We start from the raw sequence: 16,839 nt of genomic DNA, 5'->3' as shown, positions 1-16,839 counted from the left end.
TGAAGCTGCAATTCTAGGTGTCCTAGGTTAGAAGAAAACTCCATTAATTTTCCTGGGAATATCTTTAAACTGACAAACTGAAGATATGTAAAGGTATACATGTAGGAATCTTTTCAGGACTAAGAAAAGGTTCGTATACAATTTTATAAATTATATACATGACAAAAATTATGGATACTTCTCCCAGTCTTGTTTGTAACCTAACAAAGGTCTTCTACTTACATTCAAGGCAAACAAATCTGGATGGAAATATTAAAACTGAAAAGTCACTGTGATGATACAGAAGAATTATCTGTGGTGCACAACAAAGCTATTTTTTGCATGTTCATATGCAACAGCATTTTGACTTGGACCTGAGAGTGCTAAGTGTAAATGAGAATGAAACCACATGCTGTTAAATTTAAAGAACTTTCTCTCAGCTATGACTATTAACAGGAAATACTGTTTTTATTAACACATCTATATGACACTTAAATAATGGGGCACTTATCCACACTAGGTATTTACAGATGTTCTGTTTCCCCAGGATATTAATATAAAAACCTCTACTCAGATCTGCTTTAAAATTGCTAATTTTATAGATCTAAAAAAACAGTCCACATTGGAAACCAAAACCAACACGCTCAAATGAACAATTTAAGAAATTCAGCAGTTGCAACCACAACAGAAGCCCCTCATTATTTATGACCTTTGAGCATAAGAAAGCATCACTTACTTATATTTATTAATTTATCAACAAATTAAACTGGCACAAGGGGACTGTGTAGCAAATGCGCACACAGCACTTATGCAGTGCCTGTATTATACAATTATATTACCAAAGCAGTTATTTTCCTCTTTCCCAGTTACCTGAGAAGTAGAAAATTCTGTAATGCCTCTTCTCCTCATCTCCATGTTCTTTTACTCCCTGCTTAAAGCCAATAGCACTGTGGCTTACCTGAAATGAAAAATTCAAGGAAAACCTCTGAGATCTTTTAGGAAAATTTTGGATTAAAATGATAGGTAGGGAAGATGTGCTGCAAGAATGAAGGAAGAGGATACCAGATGTAAGAAATTACAGGAGGAGTTTTTAATTAGCAAAGGTACAAAGCAGTGGAAGGCAGATGGTGACAAATTTCTCAAATTCCTGCCTCAGGGGAAAATAATGTATTTGTAACTTCACACCCTCTCTTGCTAAGCTAGGAATCTGGAAAATAAGGAGACAGAGGAAGAGCACTGAAGACTGAATACCCCATTGTGCTTCATTAGGAAGACAAATGAACTCTTTAGAAGAAAGATGAGACTTTACCTGAGACAGAACATGTGCGAGAGAGAGAAAGCCACAAGGGATATGGTGTATGTTCTTAAAGCAACTTGATCTTAGTGCTTGTGAAAATAACCCTCCTTAGGAGAACTGCATCGTTACTGCAGCTGATTCTAAGGCCAAGTTTTACTGCTCCGCCTGATAATGACATTAGATCTGTAATCTCCACTTAGCTAACTGAAAGAAAAGGGTGAGAATATTTGTCAGATGTTCCCTTAGGAACTGGAAATAAAGGAATAAAGAAAGCCAGAATCAGTGGCAAAAATTATTATAAAATAAACCTGATTAGTTTGTCCCACCACGATCACTCCGAAATAGAGGAAATATAAACTTTTGTGGTGCAGAGCACCCTGACAGCCAAAAGTGATGACAGGAAGAAACCTCAATCTGCCTTCTGATTTACCAGAAAAAGTGGTCAATCAGTCAATCAAATACAAAGCAGCATTCAAAAAACTAAGTAATTCTTCACATTATCTATGTAAAACCAAAGGAATGCCTTTGTATTTGTTGCAAAACACTAACTCAACTCCAACACCTAATGATGTCCTAGACCTACAGCAGCTTTGTTGGGAAAGGGACTGGGCAGATAGTTTTATCATATTTCCGCTTGTTGCTTTAAATGAGTACATTTGTACATCTGAAGAGTACTTGGCCTTTAATGATCCTATACAGATAGTCCTTGACTTATGACCACAATGGGATAGGAATTTTGGTCTTTAAGCAATGCAGTCATCAAACCCAATTTTACAACTATTTTTACCCCAGTTTGTTAAGCAAATCCAGCTTCTCCAATTGACTTTACCTGTCAGACATCACCCACAAATCACAACCAAAAATGCTGCAACTCTCATAAATATGGGCTAGTTGCAAGGTGCCTAAATTGCAAACACACGATCATGGGGGTGGTAAAATAGTTGTAATTTAGAACTTTTTCTGAGGCCATCATAACTTTGAAATGAACAGTCATAAGGCAAGGAATAAGGTAAAGGTAAAGGTTCCCCCACACATGCGTGCTAGTTGTTTCCAACTCTAGGGGTTGGTGCTCATCTCCGTTTCAAAGCCGAAGCGCTTGTCCGAGGACATCTCCGTGGTCATGTGGCCGGCATGACTAGATGCCAAAGGTGCACGGAACGCTGTTACCTTCCCACAGTAGTGGTCCCTATTTTTCTACTTGCATTTTTACGTGCTTTCGAACTGCTAGGTTGGCAGAAGCTGGGACAAGTAACAGGCGCTCACTCTGTTACGCGGCACTTGGGATTCGACCCGCCAAACTGCCGACCTTCTGATCGACAAGCTCAGCGTCTTAACCCACTGAGCCACCATGTCCCTAGTCAAGGAATACCTGTACTATATTTTTCTGAAGAAATCTCTATTGAGTGCAGTGAAACTTTCTCTTAAGTACCCACATATAGCTTTATAGAAACTTACTTTAAGAACAAAACCATAAGAATCTTATGAAACAAATGATTAAGTGGACCTGAGAAAACAAGTTTTTTTTTGAAAGCCAAGGCCTAAATCCCACATCTTGATTCCTATTTGTAATTGGAAGAAAAGAATTCCATGAACTTCCACAACACCAAGTACATTTGAATAAATTTCATTGGGTCTTTCTTTTGGTTAGGTTACATCAAATAATACAAATTCACCACAAAGATCTCTTAGCTACACCACCATTATCTGGTTACTGATTCCTGTATCTGAAAAGGAAGAGATTAGCATCTATCCACACATCATTCTCCAAGGACAGCAGCTATTATTCTCACACATATAGGATTCTGCCTCCAGAAAAGAAATTGAAATATTTAGCATACAACACAAGCAAATTGACAGCAACCTATAGTATGTCCATCTGTTTATTATTTCATCTGTTTTCATTCAGAAAGAACTTTCAGATGAATCTTTGCAACATTTTTTCCATTTGCAGAAGATATTTGGAAAGTTCTGTGGCCCAGCTTCCAATTCTACCTTAGGTCAGCCAATCCCTCTGACTGGTTTCACAAATGAAAGCAAACATACATGTCCCAGGATAATGTTGCAGGATCCAATCTGGGTTGGTCACAGGGACCACAGTTTAGTCTTCCAGTCTCCTGCTGAGGATGGGCCCAGCTTGGAAGACTATACTTCTGACTGATTTATCCAAAAAAATCTTGGGATTATGGGTTTCTCCAAGAATATCTGAGAAAAGGCAGAATTTATACAGAAAAGTAAAAGAAAGCTTAGGAAGCAGTGTTTGGAAATGCTTTGGGATACAATATTTGGTCTCTGAATCCACGTATTTCCCTGATCTGCTCCATTAAGAATGTCCCCTGCTTATCACACTATTCTTTGGGGGACAAATATTTTCCAATTCACAATCACACAAATATCTCCAACTCTTCTGCTGGGTTCCTATTGTGCCCAACTCATGCTATGGGCAGCAAGCTTTTTCATATCATTCCTTCTTCTGGGATGTCAACTAGACTCTTATTTAATGCCCTCTTCTTTTGCCGGAAATTATTTTGTGGTCTAGAATCTTGTATGTGCCTTAAGCGTGGCTGGAGCCCTGCTAAGAGATTCCCACGATCGTCGCTTTCCTTGAGCTATCCGCAAAGGGTATCCTTAGGGTCGCCTAGGAACCAACCTGCCTGTTTCACAATCTTGCAGCTGAAGCTCCGCCGGCAATTTGGAGCTTCGACGCGTTTGTACCAATCTGAAACGGAAGCGCGGGGAAAGGGCTACGCCCGGACGGGTAAGCCGCTCGGTCCCCGGAGAATAAAACCAGGTCCTCCCGGTTGGCTGAACCGGGCCGGTGTTCTTAACAGGTCATGCGAAGGAAGCATCATTCATACACGTGTCCCATGCCTCTCTGTAGTCACGCGCCCACGCGCGTGTCACGAGATCGCGAGGGGAGGAGGAGAAAATCTGGGGAGGATTCGAGTGGGGCTGCCAGCTGCTGCCGCCGCCGCCGCCACCCGCGAGCAGGTAAGTTTCGCCTGGCGCGCTCCCACACCCCCCCCCCCCACTCCCCGGGCCTAGACGGGGCTCGGGTGTCCGTGGGCGGGCGCGCACGCGCGCGCTGGGGTAGCGGGCGGGGGCGACGGTCCCCGCAGGCAGGCTGCGCTGAGCATTACCCAGTTGCCATAGAAACCAGCAAAAAAGAGGTTGGCGGCCGGCCGGTCGGAGAAGGAGGAGGAGGAGGGATGGGAGAGGGGAGCGATTTGCCCGCAGTCTTTGCGAAGTAGCAGCTTTAGCCGCAGCTTCGCCGGAAGAAACCGACGGGCCCCCGCAGGTAAGCCCTCCTCCCTCCCTGGTAAAAAAAAGAAAGAAATGCAGCAAGGACGTGCCCGGGGCGGACCTTCGGCATCTTCCCTCTCGTTCCTCCCCCCCACCCACCCCGACCGTCCCCCGCTCCCGGTGGATCGAGGCTGGAAAGGAGGGAGCCACAGTCTGGACGTCGTGTAAGGAATAAGGGCGCGTCTGCGAGACAGTCGGGGGGTCCTGTAGCTGGCACTAGTGGGGAACTTGTTGTGCTTCACAAGTGCTTGTCCCCTTCTTTCTTAAGATCGTCGCAGCCTTGTTGTTAAGTAATTAGTGCTGCTAATGTTATTATCCCATTCCTCCTGGCATTGCACTTGGCCTGGGCTGCATCCCGCAACGAGCAGGTGTGTCTTGCTCTGTCCGACAAGAATCTGGGCTGAAATGAGTTTGGATTACAACACTGTCCCCTGATGAGGAAGGAGAGGGGAGTGTGTGGCCGAAGGGGTTGTTTCTTTCCACCCTACATATAGACTTTGATCGATTGATTCGAGGGCTGCAGAACTGGCTGCCTGCGTGGGGCAAACAGGCAAACAAAATCACCTCCCTCTGGGTATTTTCCAACTGTGGTGACGCAGTGAGACTGACCTTTCAGGCTTTAGGTGTCTGTCTGCATCATTCCCTCTTGAGGAGAAATTGCATCGCTTTTTTATGGTGGGATTGGTGGCTTTTTTTTGTTTTTAATGGTTGGTTGGTTTTCTTTTAAGTGAGGTTGGGCTGTTTGCTGTGCTTCATCACCATGATGCCCAAAGAGTCTCCAGAAAGGAGAGGGCATTCTGTTTAGGTTTGTTGTTGTTGTTGTTGTTGTTCAAAAAAGAAGAATATAACTATTTGGGAGGGGGGGAGAACAATCATCTTGTCTGTTTTCATCCACCTTTCAACCTCCCTTTTGAAATTGATATTACTAGAGCAGCCAATTAAAATTAGCAGCAGGGGAAATCAAGGCTTTTATCTATCATTTGAGTGTTATTTTAGGGATCTGCAATTCTGCCATTATTAATCTAGGAATTTGGAAGTCAGTGTGAACATAGAAGGAAGCAAGATGCGGGGAGGCCTAGGGCACAGGATATGCCAAATTCTTTTTAGCTAAGCTATGCTTCTTGCTACATAGGGTCCAGCAAGATGCCCTCCAGGTGTCTTAGAACTGCATCGCCTAAAACTTCCATGCTGGCTAGGAATTTTGCCAACTGCAATCCCATTGCATCTGGTGGGCACCAGGTTGGGAAGGTCTAGTGTAATGAATGGTTTTCTTAGAGAAAAACCTATGGGTAAACATCAGAGCTGTCCCTTCTCTCAAACAACAATCTGGGATTATGATTAAATATGCCCTGTGATTAAAAAGAGACTTTAAAATCTAGGCTTATCAGTTTAAAGGAAAGAGCAAACGTAAAAAAGATGGACTGTGTCTCGTATTATATAGCATTCTTAGATACATAATCTGAAATCAAGATCCCTTGTCTGTCTTTATGCCTTCTTGTAGGTTGATTCATGCAGGGCTGTTAGGAATATTTTGAAGTCATATTGGCATTGTGTTTCTAAAATTATAACAATGTTTGTAAGTTTGATAGTAATGGTGATCAAAATGTGACCATTATTTACTTGGGTGGATTAGGGCATGAACTGACCACCATAAGGCGAAAGCTAATCCAGCAGCATTATGTTGATGATTGTGTGCCCAAATGACCATATAAATTGACCCTTTGATGCCCATTTTTTTCAGTTGCATCATTTTTCTGGATTTTTGAGCTGTAATCTTAAACACCATTTTCTAGTCATCACTGATGCACCTAATGCAGTCAGAGAATCGTATTCCTTTGCTCCTTTATAAAAACTATAAAAAATTAGAAATCAGGATTATTTGAACTGATATGTTGTCCTTAATACATAGCACACACTCCATTTTGAACTTAATGTTGTCTGACTTTGCCTGCAGCCCTGGCTACATTCTATCCAGTAATCAGTTCTCTTCTTGGGTTTCTTGTCTTCATACCTAGTAAATACATTTCTTTTATATTAGCTTGCTTCCCCCTCCCACATGACAATTGTCTTCCTCCAAACATCATTTTGTAAGTTCTTACACAACAGACAACAAGTCCTACAAATTAGGACATGTCAATAGGATTTCTTTGGCACAAATAGCACCCTGAAACAACTCTTTGCATTGATCCTGTATATGAATAAATGCAACAGATTCAGTATTCTGTTTCATCAATTGTTAATGAAATCAGCTGAAGATATCAAGATATTTCAGAAATTCAACTTTGCCATTATTGTAAGCTCCCCTAGGAAGGGATGTGCTGTACATAAAATAGAATGAAGTGCAGTAATGAAAATATTTTAGAGATCTATGTGGAACAGAATGTGGAGAGATCATTTGGAATGTCATTCTAGTTTTCTCATTTTTGGTTATTACTCTCCCAATCTTCAAAGTGGGGAAAGAATACTGTATATGCCATAATTTATTTATTTTTATTTTTATTTTAATTCCATTTATATCCCGCCCTTCTCCGAAGACTCAGGGCGGCTTACAAGCTTAGCAGTAGCCTTCATTCTATGTATAATGCAAATAATGCAAATAATGAGGAAAATGCATGTTTTCTTTTCCAAATGCTGCATTGGGGCTTGTCCAAATGCAAGTTCCAGGGAGATTGCAATGTTTTATCTCTGCATTAATGTGGCTAAGGAGGATTGATAATAAGTTATGTGTTATGACGATAGGTATGTACCTGAGGTCTTGTCATGGAAGAACACAAATGCAATAGCTACATATTCTTCTGCTACATTGTCCTTTGTCCATCAGGTTTCACTAACTGAGAAAATCTTTCAATGGCAACTATTTTGCTATTTAGGCAATCACCTACTGATGATTTTTTTTAAAAAAAATCAGTTTTTATTATTCAAAATTGGTAAACAATACTGGTTTTTGCAAGTTTTCGTCTTTGCTCCATACCCCAGAAGGAATGAGAACACATAGATAAAGGAAATAGAGGATAGCTTCAAGTTTTATTGGAGTTATTTTGCATCCAGAATGCTGAAAAGGAAAAGAAAAAAAAGATTAGCTTAAAGCAATCAGCATTGTCCCCAAATTCCATCTTTTCCTCTGTATGGAAGGATAAATGATAGACAAGAAATAAGGAATCACAGAAAGTTAGATCATCTGAAAAGCAGAAACTGTAATTATATAATACTGTGTAATGTGTAGTATTGCCCAGAGTTATAAAATATTGGGGTGGCCTATAAATTTCATAAATAAATACCCTTATCAAAAAGAATATCTTTTTGACACATTTTCATGTTGCTTATATTTTCTCTTTTATGATGTACATGGCAAACCTACTCTGTTAAGGTCCAATGACTGCTAACCAATAAAAGAGAACTTAAGATATTAAATTATGATCAGCCATTTTGAATAGATAGCTTCCTTAACCTATGGTGAGATCCATATTGCTTTTTGAGGCCAGTTGCACAGTGACATATAAACTCTAAATAACCGACAGCTTTTTCTACTGTGGTGACTGCTTAACCATCTTTATGGATATATATTTGAATAAGAATACTTAATTTATTGTGCCCTTATAATTAATTAAAAATTAAACTGCCATTATATATCACCTGCAAGCATTCACATACATAGTTTGATTGTAATGCTTTCAGCAGTCCTGAAAGGAGGTCTGGAATAGATTCACACATTCTGTTATGCTAGCTACAAATTCTTTGTTTATTCAAAGCAGAAATCAGGCTATGATTTCATGACAATTATTTTCCTTCATAATAAAGATCTTAGGACCAAGGTTGAAAAAGAGCCACCTGCTTTAAGATTACAGAAATTACCTGATTCATTGCACAACCTTTTAACCATGATGGTACATCTTTTCCTAAGAACCATAATTGATCTGAGGCCAAAACATTTTGGTGCCTGAGGTAAAAGGGCAAACAATGTCCTCCCCTAGTGTTAGTGAGCTTTAACTAGTAAGGTATTCAAGAAAAATTGAATAATAACATCTAAGCAGGTTGTGTCAATTCTGAAACTCTCCTCTTCAGCACCCCTTGTGACTTTTTAACTTTTTAAAAATATATTTTGATATAAAAGCTTACAGAAGTTCAGTAGGACTTTTGGTCATCTGTAGGACCTTGGCATTTGTACCTACAGAGCCTTGGTGGAGCAGTGGGCTAATGCCTCCTTAAGTAACACCAGCTGCCTGCAATTAGTGCAGGTTCGCATCCCACCAGGCTCAAGGTTGACTCAGCCTTCCATCCTTCTGAGGTAGGTAAAATGAGGACCCAGATTGTTGGGGGCAATTAAGCTGACTTTGTAATAATGCCGCTTGGGGGTGTGTGTGAAAGCCCTAATAAGCAGGCATATACATAGAATGAAGGCTACTGCTAAGCTTGTAAGCCGCCCTGAGTCTTTGGAGAAGGGCGGGATATAAATGGAATTAAAATAAAAATAAAAAAATATAGCATTTTTGTTCATGAATTATTGAGACAAAAATGTATGTAGAAATATGTATTATGCTTGTTTACTACAAATACCAGTAATAGCATTAGACTTCTTGGCACAGGATTTGAATTACCTTGGTTGAGAACTGTAGTACACAAAAATACCTATACAGGACCAAGCATAGCAGTTGCTGATGCTTAAAAGCAAATTGGCTCTAATATCTTATTTCACTCATTAGCTGAATGGGGGCTGAAGCAGGAAATTTAGTGTTTCATGGCACCATAAATACAAGTGTGGGGGCTTATGCACACCGCCTGGTTATCCTGTTGTCAGAACAGGCTGGCAACCAACAGCATACCATTTACAAGACAAGTGCTATTATCATTTATTCTGTTAATTAGTATTCATAATAAAGTTCTAAAATACATAATAAACCATAAGGATAGTAAGAAGGTGTTTTAAAATGCTTGTTATGTCTTCATGAAGGTGCATTTGTTACCTTAACTTTGTGTACATAAATCCACTTAAATTGTTTTTAGTTACATGTTGTTATGTTATGTTGTTATGTTGTTATGTTATATTACTATGTTTAATGTGCCAATTAATATATTGACAATTACTTTCCTGGAAGGAAAGATGGGAGGGCACAGCAGGTGAATTATCCAATGGGAGAGCATAGTGGCCTGCTATAGCAATAGCAATATACCGCGCAATAGTGATTTACAGCACTCTCTGGATGGTTTACTGTGTCAGCATTTTGCCCCTAGCAATCTGAGTACTCATTTCACCAACCTTGGAAGGATGGAAGGCTAAGTCAACCTGCTTTCTGGGCTGATATCTGCAAATTGTTGACACAGTATGCCAGCTTGGACAGTTTAAGCAGTAAGTGCAGATGCGTCCTTGGAATATTTCAGAATGATTTTTTAAAAATGCACTTCCAGAATGTGATTCTTGATATAATGATGATGTTTAAAGATAAACATGTAATACATTATGTAAATATTTTGATCAAAAAGAATTTGGCTCTAATTCATGCTCAGAAAAGATCAAAATTAGTTGATTTTCAACTCAAAATCACTATGTCTCAGCTTAATTTATCTCAAAGGATAGTAGTCAAAATAAAAAATGGACCTTTAATTTTGAGATTACATGATTTTAAAAAGTGACATCAACTTAAGGTCTAATAGCTGCCATTAATCATGAGCAACAAATGTAGCATATATCTTATGTACCTCCACATATCTGTGATCAAGGGGAAAAATCCAGAGAAGACTGCTTTTGGCTTCATGCTTCTTTATACACGTGCAAACTTTGGAAAATTATGTTGATTAGACAGGTTCCATGTCTAATTCTGCAGGGCTTAATATAAAGTCTAATGCAATGAAGGGAAAGAAAACACCTCAAGAAATTCAGATGCAAAAGAGTTAAATCTAAATCTGACAAGCTAGATAGTGGGCAGAACCAGCACAGTCTAGTGAGACTCAGACTCTGACCAGGAGCAGGAAACTTTCCATTTTTCGCTGATGAATTTTAAAAGAGGGATGGGGCCAGCTCTGTTTTGCCTTTTGTTGTTTCCTTTCCATCTCCAGAATACAGTATCTCCATCTGACTCCTGCCAGGTAAGAATAACTTATTAGCCTAGAGAAGAAGGTGGGAGAATCAGAAGAAGTTAACTATCTAAAGAAATGTGGAGCTAGATGTGAATGAAGTTCTTTTATTAAAAAAAATCAGCATTGTGGATGGATCCAAGCTGATTTTTTAATCTGTGTTGATCTATTTTGTTCTGCCTTGGCTGAGTGTGTGTGTGTGTGTGTGTGTGTGTGTGTGAGAGAGAGAGAGAGAGAGAGAGAGAGAGGGAGGGAGGGAGAGAGAGAAGGAGAATATGTATTTGTAGTTGGAAGTTTAGCTACAAAATGAAGTATTCATATTTTTCTCTTCCTTTTCTCCCACTGCTTTGAATCTTCAGTTAGGTCCTTAATCTTAATTTATATAATAAGCCACTGGAATCTGTTTTTGAAATCAGCAATCTTATTCTGACAGGGAGATAGAGTACAACGTATGTTGGCCAATTTGCGCATCTAGTAAGGCTAGTAGGCTAAAAGCAGAGAAGTTCCTCTCCCCTCACAAATAAAGGTACACGGGGGAATGCATAATTCAGATGAACACAAAATGGTCTTATTTGCAGATGACATTTTTTTGTTTATTTTTAAGCCTCACACTACCGGCCCAGTGTTGATCAAAAGATAGATGCCTTTAGCAATATCACAGACATGTCAAACTCGTGACGTCACCTGTTGTAACGCAACGTATCGGGACAGTTTTGCCATTGCCGGCAATGGGGTGGGCGCAGCTTCCGCATGACGAATCGGGCCCACGGGCTGGCAGTTTGACTCAATCCAAATCAGAACTTGTTCCTATAGGTGAAAATTTTGTTACCCATCCATTTAAGGAATATCAGTTCTCATTTCTACTGAATCCATTAAATATCTAGATACTAAAGGATCTAACTCAGTCAGCAACATGTAATATATACTGAGATTTCTTCAGATTTTGATAGATGGGAGTTATTAAATCTTACCTTTTGGGGAAAGGGTGAATGCTTGCAAAATGAATATTATCCCCAGATTAATTTATATTACAAGAGGAATTCCAGTTTATATGTCTGGCAAGGATTTTCAGAACATAGATTGTTTAAAAAATTTCTATGGACTTCTTTAATTCCAAGAATTTCTTTACAGAAAATGCAATTACCAATTAATGAAGGAAGATTCAGCTTTCTGAATCTGAGCTTATAACATCACTTTTACCTATTGTCAATTTTTATATATTGGTAGCCAGCAATTGGTGTTAATGTTATGATTTGGGCAACTTTGAGATATACATATATGCTACCTTTGGATGGATGAAGAGCAGTAGGATCTAAATATACTACAACTCTATATGTTTAGAAACAATTATTTCAGTTAGGAAACTGTGGGATGGAACTTCTAATGAAATAAGATTTGACACAATTTTTCCCGTGCTAAACTGACTTTATAGATGGAGGAGGAAGTGTTGGATATGTTTAACGCCTTGAGTTATTTGTAAAAATAATAAAAGTGGGATGCAAATACATAAACAAATAGGAAAACCCAACTTTAACAATTGAGAAAAAGATGATGATATTAAAAAATGGGTGGAAATGGGGACATTGACCTTAAATCAACTGTTAAATGATGAGGATGTATTTTTATCATATTCTATGCTAAGAGACAAATACCATCTACTAGATACAACTTAATGGCAGCCTTTACAATTGCATCATTTGCTAACAACAGCAGCATTTTTCAGAGGTAAATTGAATTCTACAAACTTGAAGGATTCAGTCTTAGGAGAATTTAAAACTATTTTTCCATCCTATCAGAAAATGCTATTTATAACAAAATCTGCATTCCATGTCTCACTGCTGTGGCCATAATTCATTTTCCAGGTTTGTTTGCTAGCTAAATACTTGTTTATCATTTTCTGTGGATTTTTAAATAACATATATGCTTTGGCTTTTGACATTTTTTTTAAAAAAGAGGTTACAGCTTAAAAGCATTTGCATGAAGCTATGGTCTAAGCAATTAAGAAAACAGAGCTCATCAGCAAGAATTATTTTATTTTAAAATGAATTCTTAAAGCCCTGGTGTGCAATGTAACATTAAAATACATAAGTACTTATACAATAATAAGTATTTCTAGCTTAAAGTGCTTGTGCTGAAGTCAGAGAAGAAAAATACTTCCAATTCTCCAGGCAGTGGAAAGAATCAAACAGGGATTGAAAGTAGATATTCAAAGAATCAACATGAAAATGTAAACCAATGAATAAGCCCTTCTTTAGATCCAGTAATCAGAATCAGAATATTTGTATTACAAAAAAAAGTGAATTTCTTGGTTCCTGGATTTTAATATATATTTCAAGAATTCCAAAGTAAAACATCTTCTTTGATGGATCACCCCTGATATATAATATTAACGTTCTATGACAGTGACCACAATTTTATTCTGAATATCGCAAGAATCTTTTTCCAGATTACACTGAAATTTGAATTTAGTCATGACTGAAAGACAATTGCTTCTATGGAATAAGCGTACCCACTCCTTTCCTCATTAATATACTGTCAGCTCGGGTTGGGCCCTTGTAACACAACCAAATGGGATCTAGCAGGTATGCACAATAATAATTTAGAACTGTTTTGAGTGATTTTTTTTCTGTTAGTAAATTTATGTAGCTGATGTACTTTGGAGGATATTTTTGGTATAATCTAATTAACAAAGACTGAAATTGGTGGATAGTGAAGAATCTTTTGGATGTTATTTCTATTCAAGGCTGTAAATCCCTCAACACCAGTGGATGCAAAATATTTGAGGGATGATTTATTTAACTGTTTTTATCAACCCTTTATTACTTTTATAAATAACTCAACGCATCAAACATATTTCTATTTTTTGTGCAAAAAGTCTGTGAGGTGGGTTGGGCTGAGAGAGGGGGAGTGACTCAAAGTTATCCAACTGGCTTGGATGTGTATAAACTTATACTGTATAGAGTAGGTGGTCTTCCCATTGCTAGATATGATGCATCTTTAATTTAACTCAGAATGGTTTTTCTTATAATCAGCAATCGCTCAATTTCAGTTTTCCTGACTATATAATAATTTCAATTACTGGATTGTTCAGTGGTTTAAAAAGTCAGGTGTATTTCCTTTCTTTACTTTGCAGTTGAAGTTCAGGATAAAGTAGGATGAGCATCTTCATGTATCTATTAAGGCAAATTACTTTTTTTTGTGTGTGTGTGTGTTGCCATTTCAATAACAATTCAACTATTTAAATAAATATCTACCACTTCAGTATTGTGGAAGTCAAGAAAACCTTATGGCTGTAAAATCTGTTAATATCCACTCCAAAGCCACATTTTGCTCAAATATAGGCTCACTCCTGGATTAAAAGTCTGGCAATCTCACCCCTCAACTACCTTTAAAAGTTTTGGGGAAAAATATTAATGAAACCTCATTTCAAACTGATGGATAATCTTTCCTTGTGGCTTCATGTAGGTATTAAAGAGTGGCGGGGAAACAACCCTTGTGGCACACCACAGGGGAGTGAACTGTTAGTTGACTTCTCCTCCCTCATTGTTAAGCCTTCCCAGGTAAACCAAACAGAAAGTATGACCACTAAGCTAATTGTACTTTATTGTCAGAATCTTGCAAGTCTGAGCAGAAACCACAAATCTTCGACTGTCACTTCTAACAGTCTTATAGATAGGGTGGATCTTTTCTAAGTTTCAGACACCACTTTTTTAACAACCTTCCCTTAAAAGAAATGCTGCCTTTGAGGACCACTCAGAAACTTTACGTGATCGAGAATGCAACAGAATGAGCAAAGACAAACATGCCTGGATGTGTCTATGTGACACTACTACTTTGCATATTCCCTTGCACTTCCACTTGTGATTGAAGGTGCTGGCTATGAGCTATAATGCCATCCATGACATAGGAACTGGTTGTCTGAGGGACTGCATGTCTCCTATGGTGTCTGCCTGGCTGGTACCATCTGCCAAGTTTTTCTTGTTCCTAGTTCCTTTGACTAAACAATGACATCTGTCAGAACCCACATAGTGCCTTCTCTCTAGCAGCTTCTGGAATGAGGTTCCCTTGAGAGCCATGTGCTCCCATACTGACGTTGTTCCAGAAGGCTTTCAAAACCTGGCTGTGCTCCCAGACCCTGAGCTATGATGATTAGAGTGTCTTGTTAGATACATTGATGTATTGGTGTTATTGGCCAGATTTGCCATCTTGGTCTCCATCTTTTTCTGTTTTGCATTGCATTTTATCTCGATCATTTTATGAGCTGCTCAGAATGAATCTGAAGTCAGCCAGTACCTGAAGTGAATCAAATCAATAAAATAAAGAGAAGATTGACTAGACAATTGTTGTGTCTTGTTTCAATTAGAAGGGGCTCATCTGGAGATGGACTCCCACTCCTCTTTAAAGGTGCCCCCCCTGGAGAGGCACACGTAGGCGGGGCCTGAATCAAGCCTGCAAGTGGTGGAGTTCCTACCACTGATCACTCAATCCATTTCCTCAGGACTAAGCACATGTTTATGAGCTATGCTAATTCTGTGCAAAAACTCATAAAATGAAAACAGCTCCTAAACATCTCACAATTTAAACACTGTATCCTACTATAAACTTAATAATGGTCTGGTATATCTGAGATGGCACACCTTGGTTTGTAGTTACTCATAACATCAAAATCAAAATTTGCAGGTTAGATGACAAATAATGAATTTTAACAAAGTATATTGTAATTGTTTCTTCATCCAAGGAGCACTACATCAAGTGACTGAAATGTAAAGGTAGCTAAAAATGAAAGGCAAAGTCTAACCATAATTTTCCTACATATATGTGAAAATTCAAGCAGTGTAATGCCTGAACAGTCACTAATGAGAATACAGCTGGCTTTAAAAAGTGCATTTGATTTTGTTGCTATTTGGTCAACTGAGCACCTGATTCTATATACTATTCTGTGTTCATGGCAATTTTCCAAGATCTGGGGAGTTCACAGTATAATGAATATTAATTTGAAATCAATGACCATATGCAAATATGTGAGCTTTTTATTCAATAGAAATGATTAACTGAAGATTAGTTTCTAAACTCCCTACAAAATTTACATGGAATATTGATGCATATTCCTTGTCAAAGAATAAGAGATTTAAAAATTTGGGGCATTTTGGCAAAAGTTAAATTCAAATTTCTCAGTTTAGAAACAAATAGGAATTGTAAAGTTAACAAAATTCCATAGAACAGAGATCCCTTCCTGCATTCTTTTGAGCCATGTGGTAACACAGTATAGGTAGTCCTCGAGTTACAACAGTTTACTTAGCAACAGTTCAAACTTACAACATCCCCACCAAAAGTACTTATAACCTAGTCCCAAAGTTATGTATGTTGCCCTTATGATTGACCACAGAGACGCTGCAACATGCTCCCTTCTTATTTTCCCCTCATCCTGCCTGCCAGGTCTCTGCAGGCACTAGGCCTGCTTTGTAGCCCACCACATTCCCCATGCTCCTCCCTACCCATCACTGATCACTCACTTATTTTTGGAAGTTCTCCAGAGCTCAAGATGTTGGTGCAAAGCTGTTTTCCTTAGATTTCACATTCTTACATATGCTTCTGTCCGCTTTGGAAAAGTGTTTTTGCAGGAAGGATGGGAGCGTGTGGAAGAATGCGAGATCTATCGTGTCCCTGCAGGCTTTGTTTCATCCCAGTCTGGATGGCACCCCGTGTGCTCTCTATATTTTCAGCAACATTTCCTAAACACTGGAGTGGGCCAGGTCAGTGCAACTACCAGGCGCCATGCTTGCAATCCCCGTGCTCGCCTCCTGCACTGCCTTGGGTGCCAGAGCCTTTGTCCAGCAGAGAAGTGTGTGCCAGCCTTTCCCCTTCTCCGCCAAGCCCCAGCGTCTCTCACAAATGGGCGTTACATCGTTATTAGCTACAAAAAAACCCTGGAAAACGACATCAGAAGAAGCTGCCACTGTGTTGTCAACCAAATGGAATATTCTACATTATGATCTTAGACAAATCAGATCTTGAAAAATTCTGTATAATGAATGTTACTCAACAATCCATATTTTTCTATTTTAGAAAAAGGACCCTATTGACTCTGACCCTAGCTCTGAAATATTATTTGACATTGAGACATATTGTGCATTCTTTTGTTCACTGATCTTTCCCATGAGTGACGTCATTTGGAGCAAAACCATCATCATGAT

General features: G+C 38.8%; 1 protein-coding gene across 4 annotated transcripts in view; it reads left to right on the top strand.

The window, feature by feature from the left end:
* The first annotated feature begins 4,198 nt into the window (after positions 1 to 4,198).
* The window catches only part of PACSIN1 (protein kinase C and casein kinase substrate in neurons 1), a 49,818-nt gene continuing 37,177 nt past the window's right edge, over positions 4,199 to 16,839 (top strand). The window contains exon 1 of one of the 4 annotated variants that reach the window (XM_081322457.1): positions 4,199 to 4,264. The gene's annotated coding sequence lies outside the window, so the exon portion shown is untranslated. Of the gene's footprint in view, positions 4,265 to 4,663; positions 4,741 to 16,839 lie in introns of those variants that run through there. The other 3 variants (XM_081322460.1, XM_081322456.1, XM_081322459.1) reach the window with 3 other exon arrangements.

This window comes from Vipera berus (assembly GCF_964194415.1).
Source record: "Vipera berus genome assembly, chromosome: 3".
Taxonomy (NCBI): Eukaryota; Metazoa; Chordata; class Lepidosauria; order Squamata; family Viperidae; genus Vipera; species Vipera berus.
This window is presented reverse-complemented; position numbering and strand designations above follow the sequence as displayed.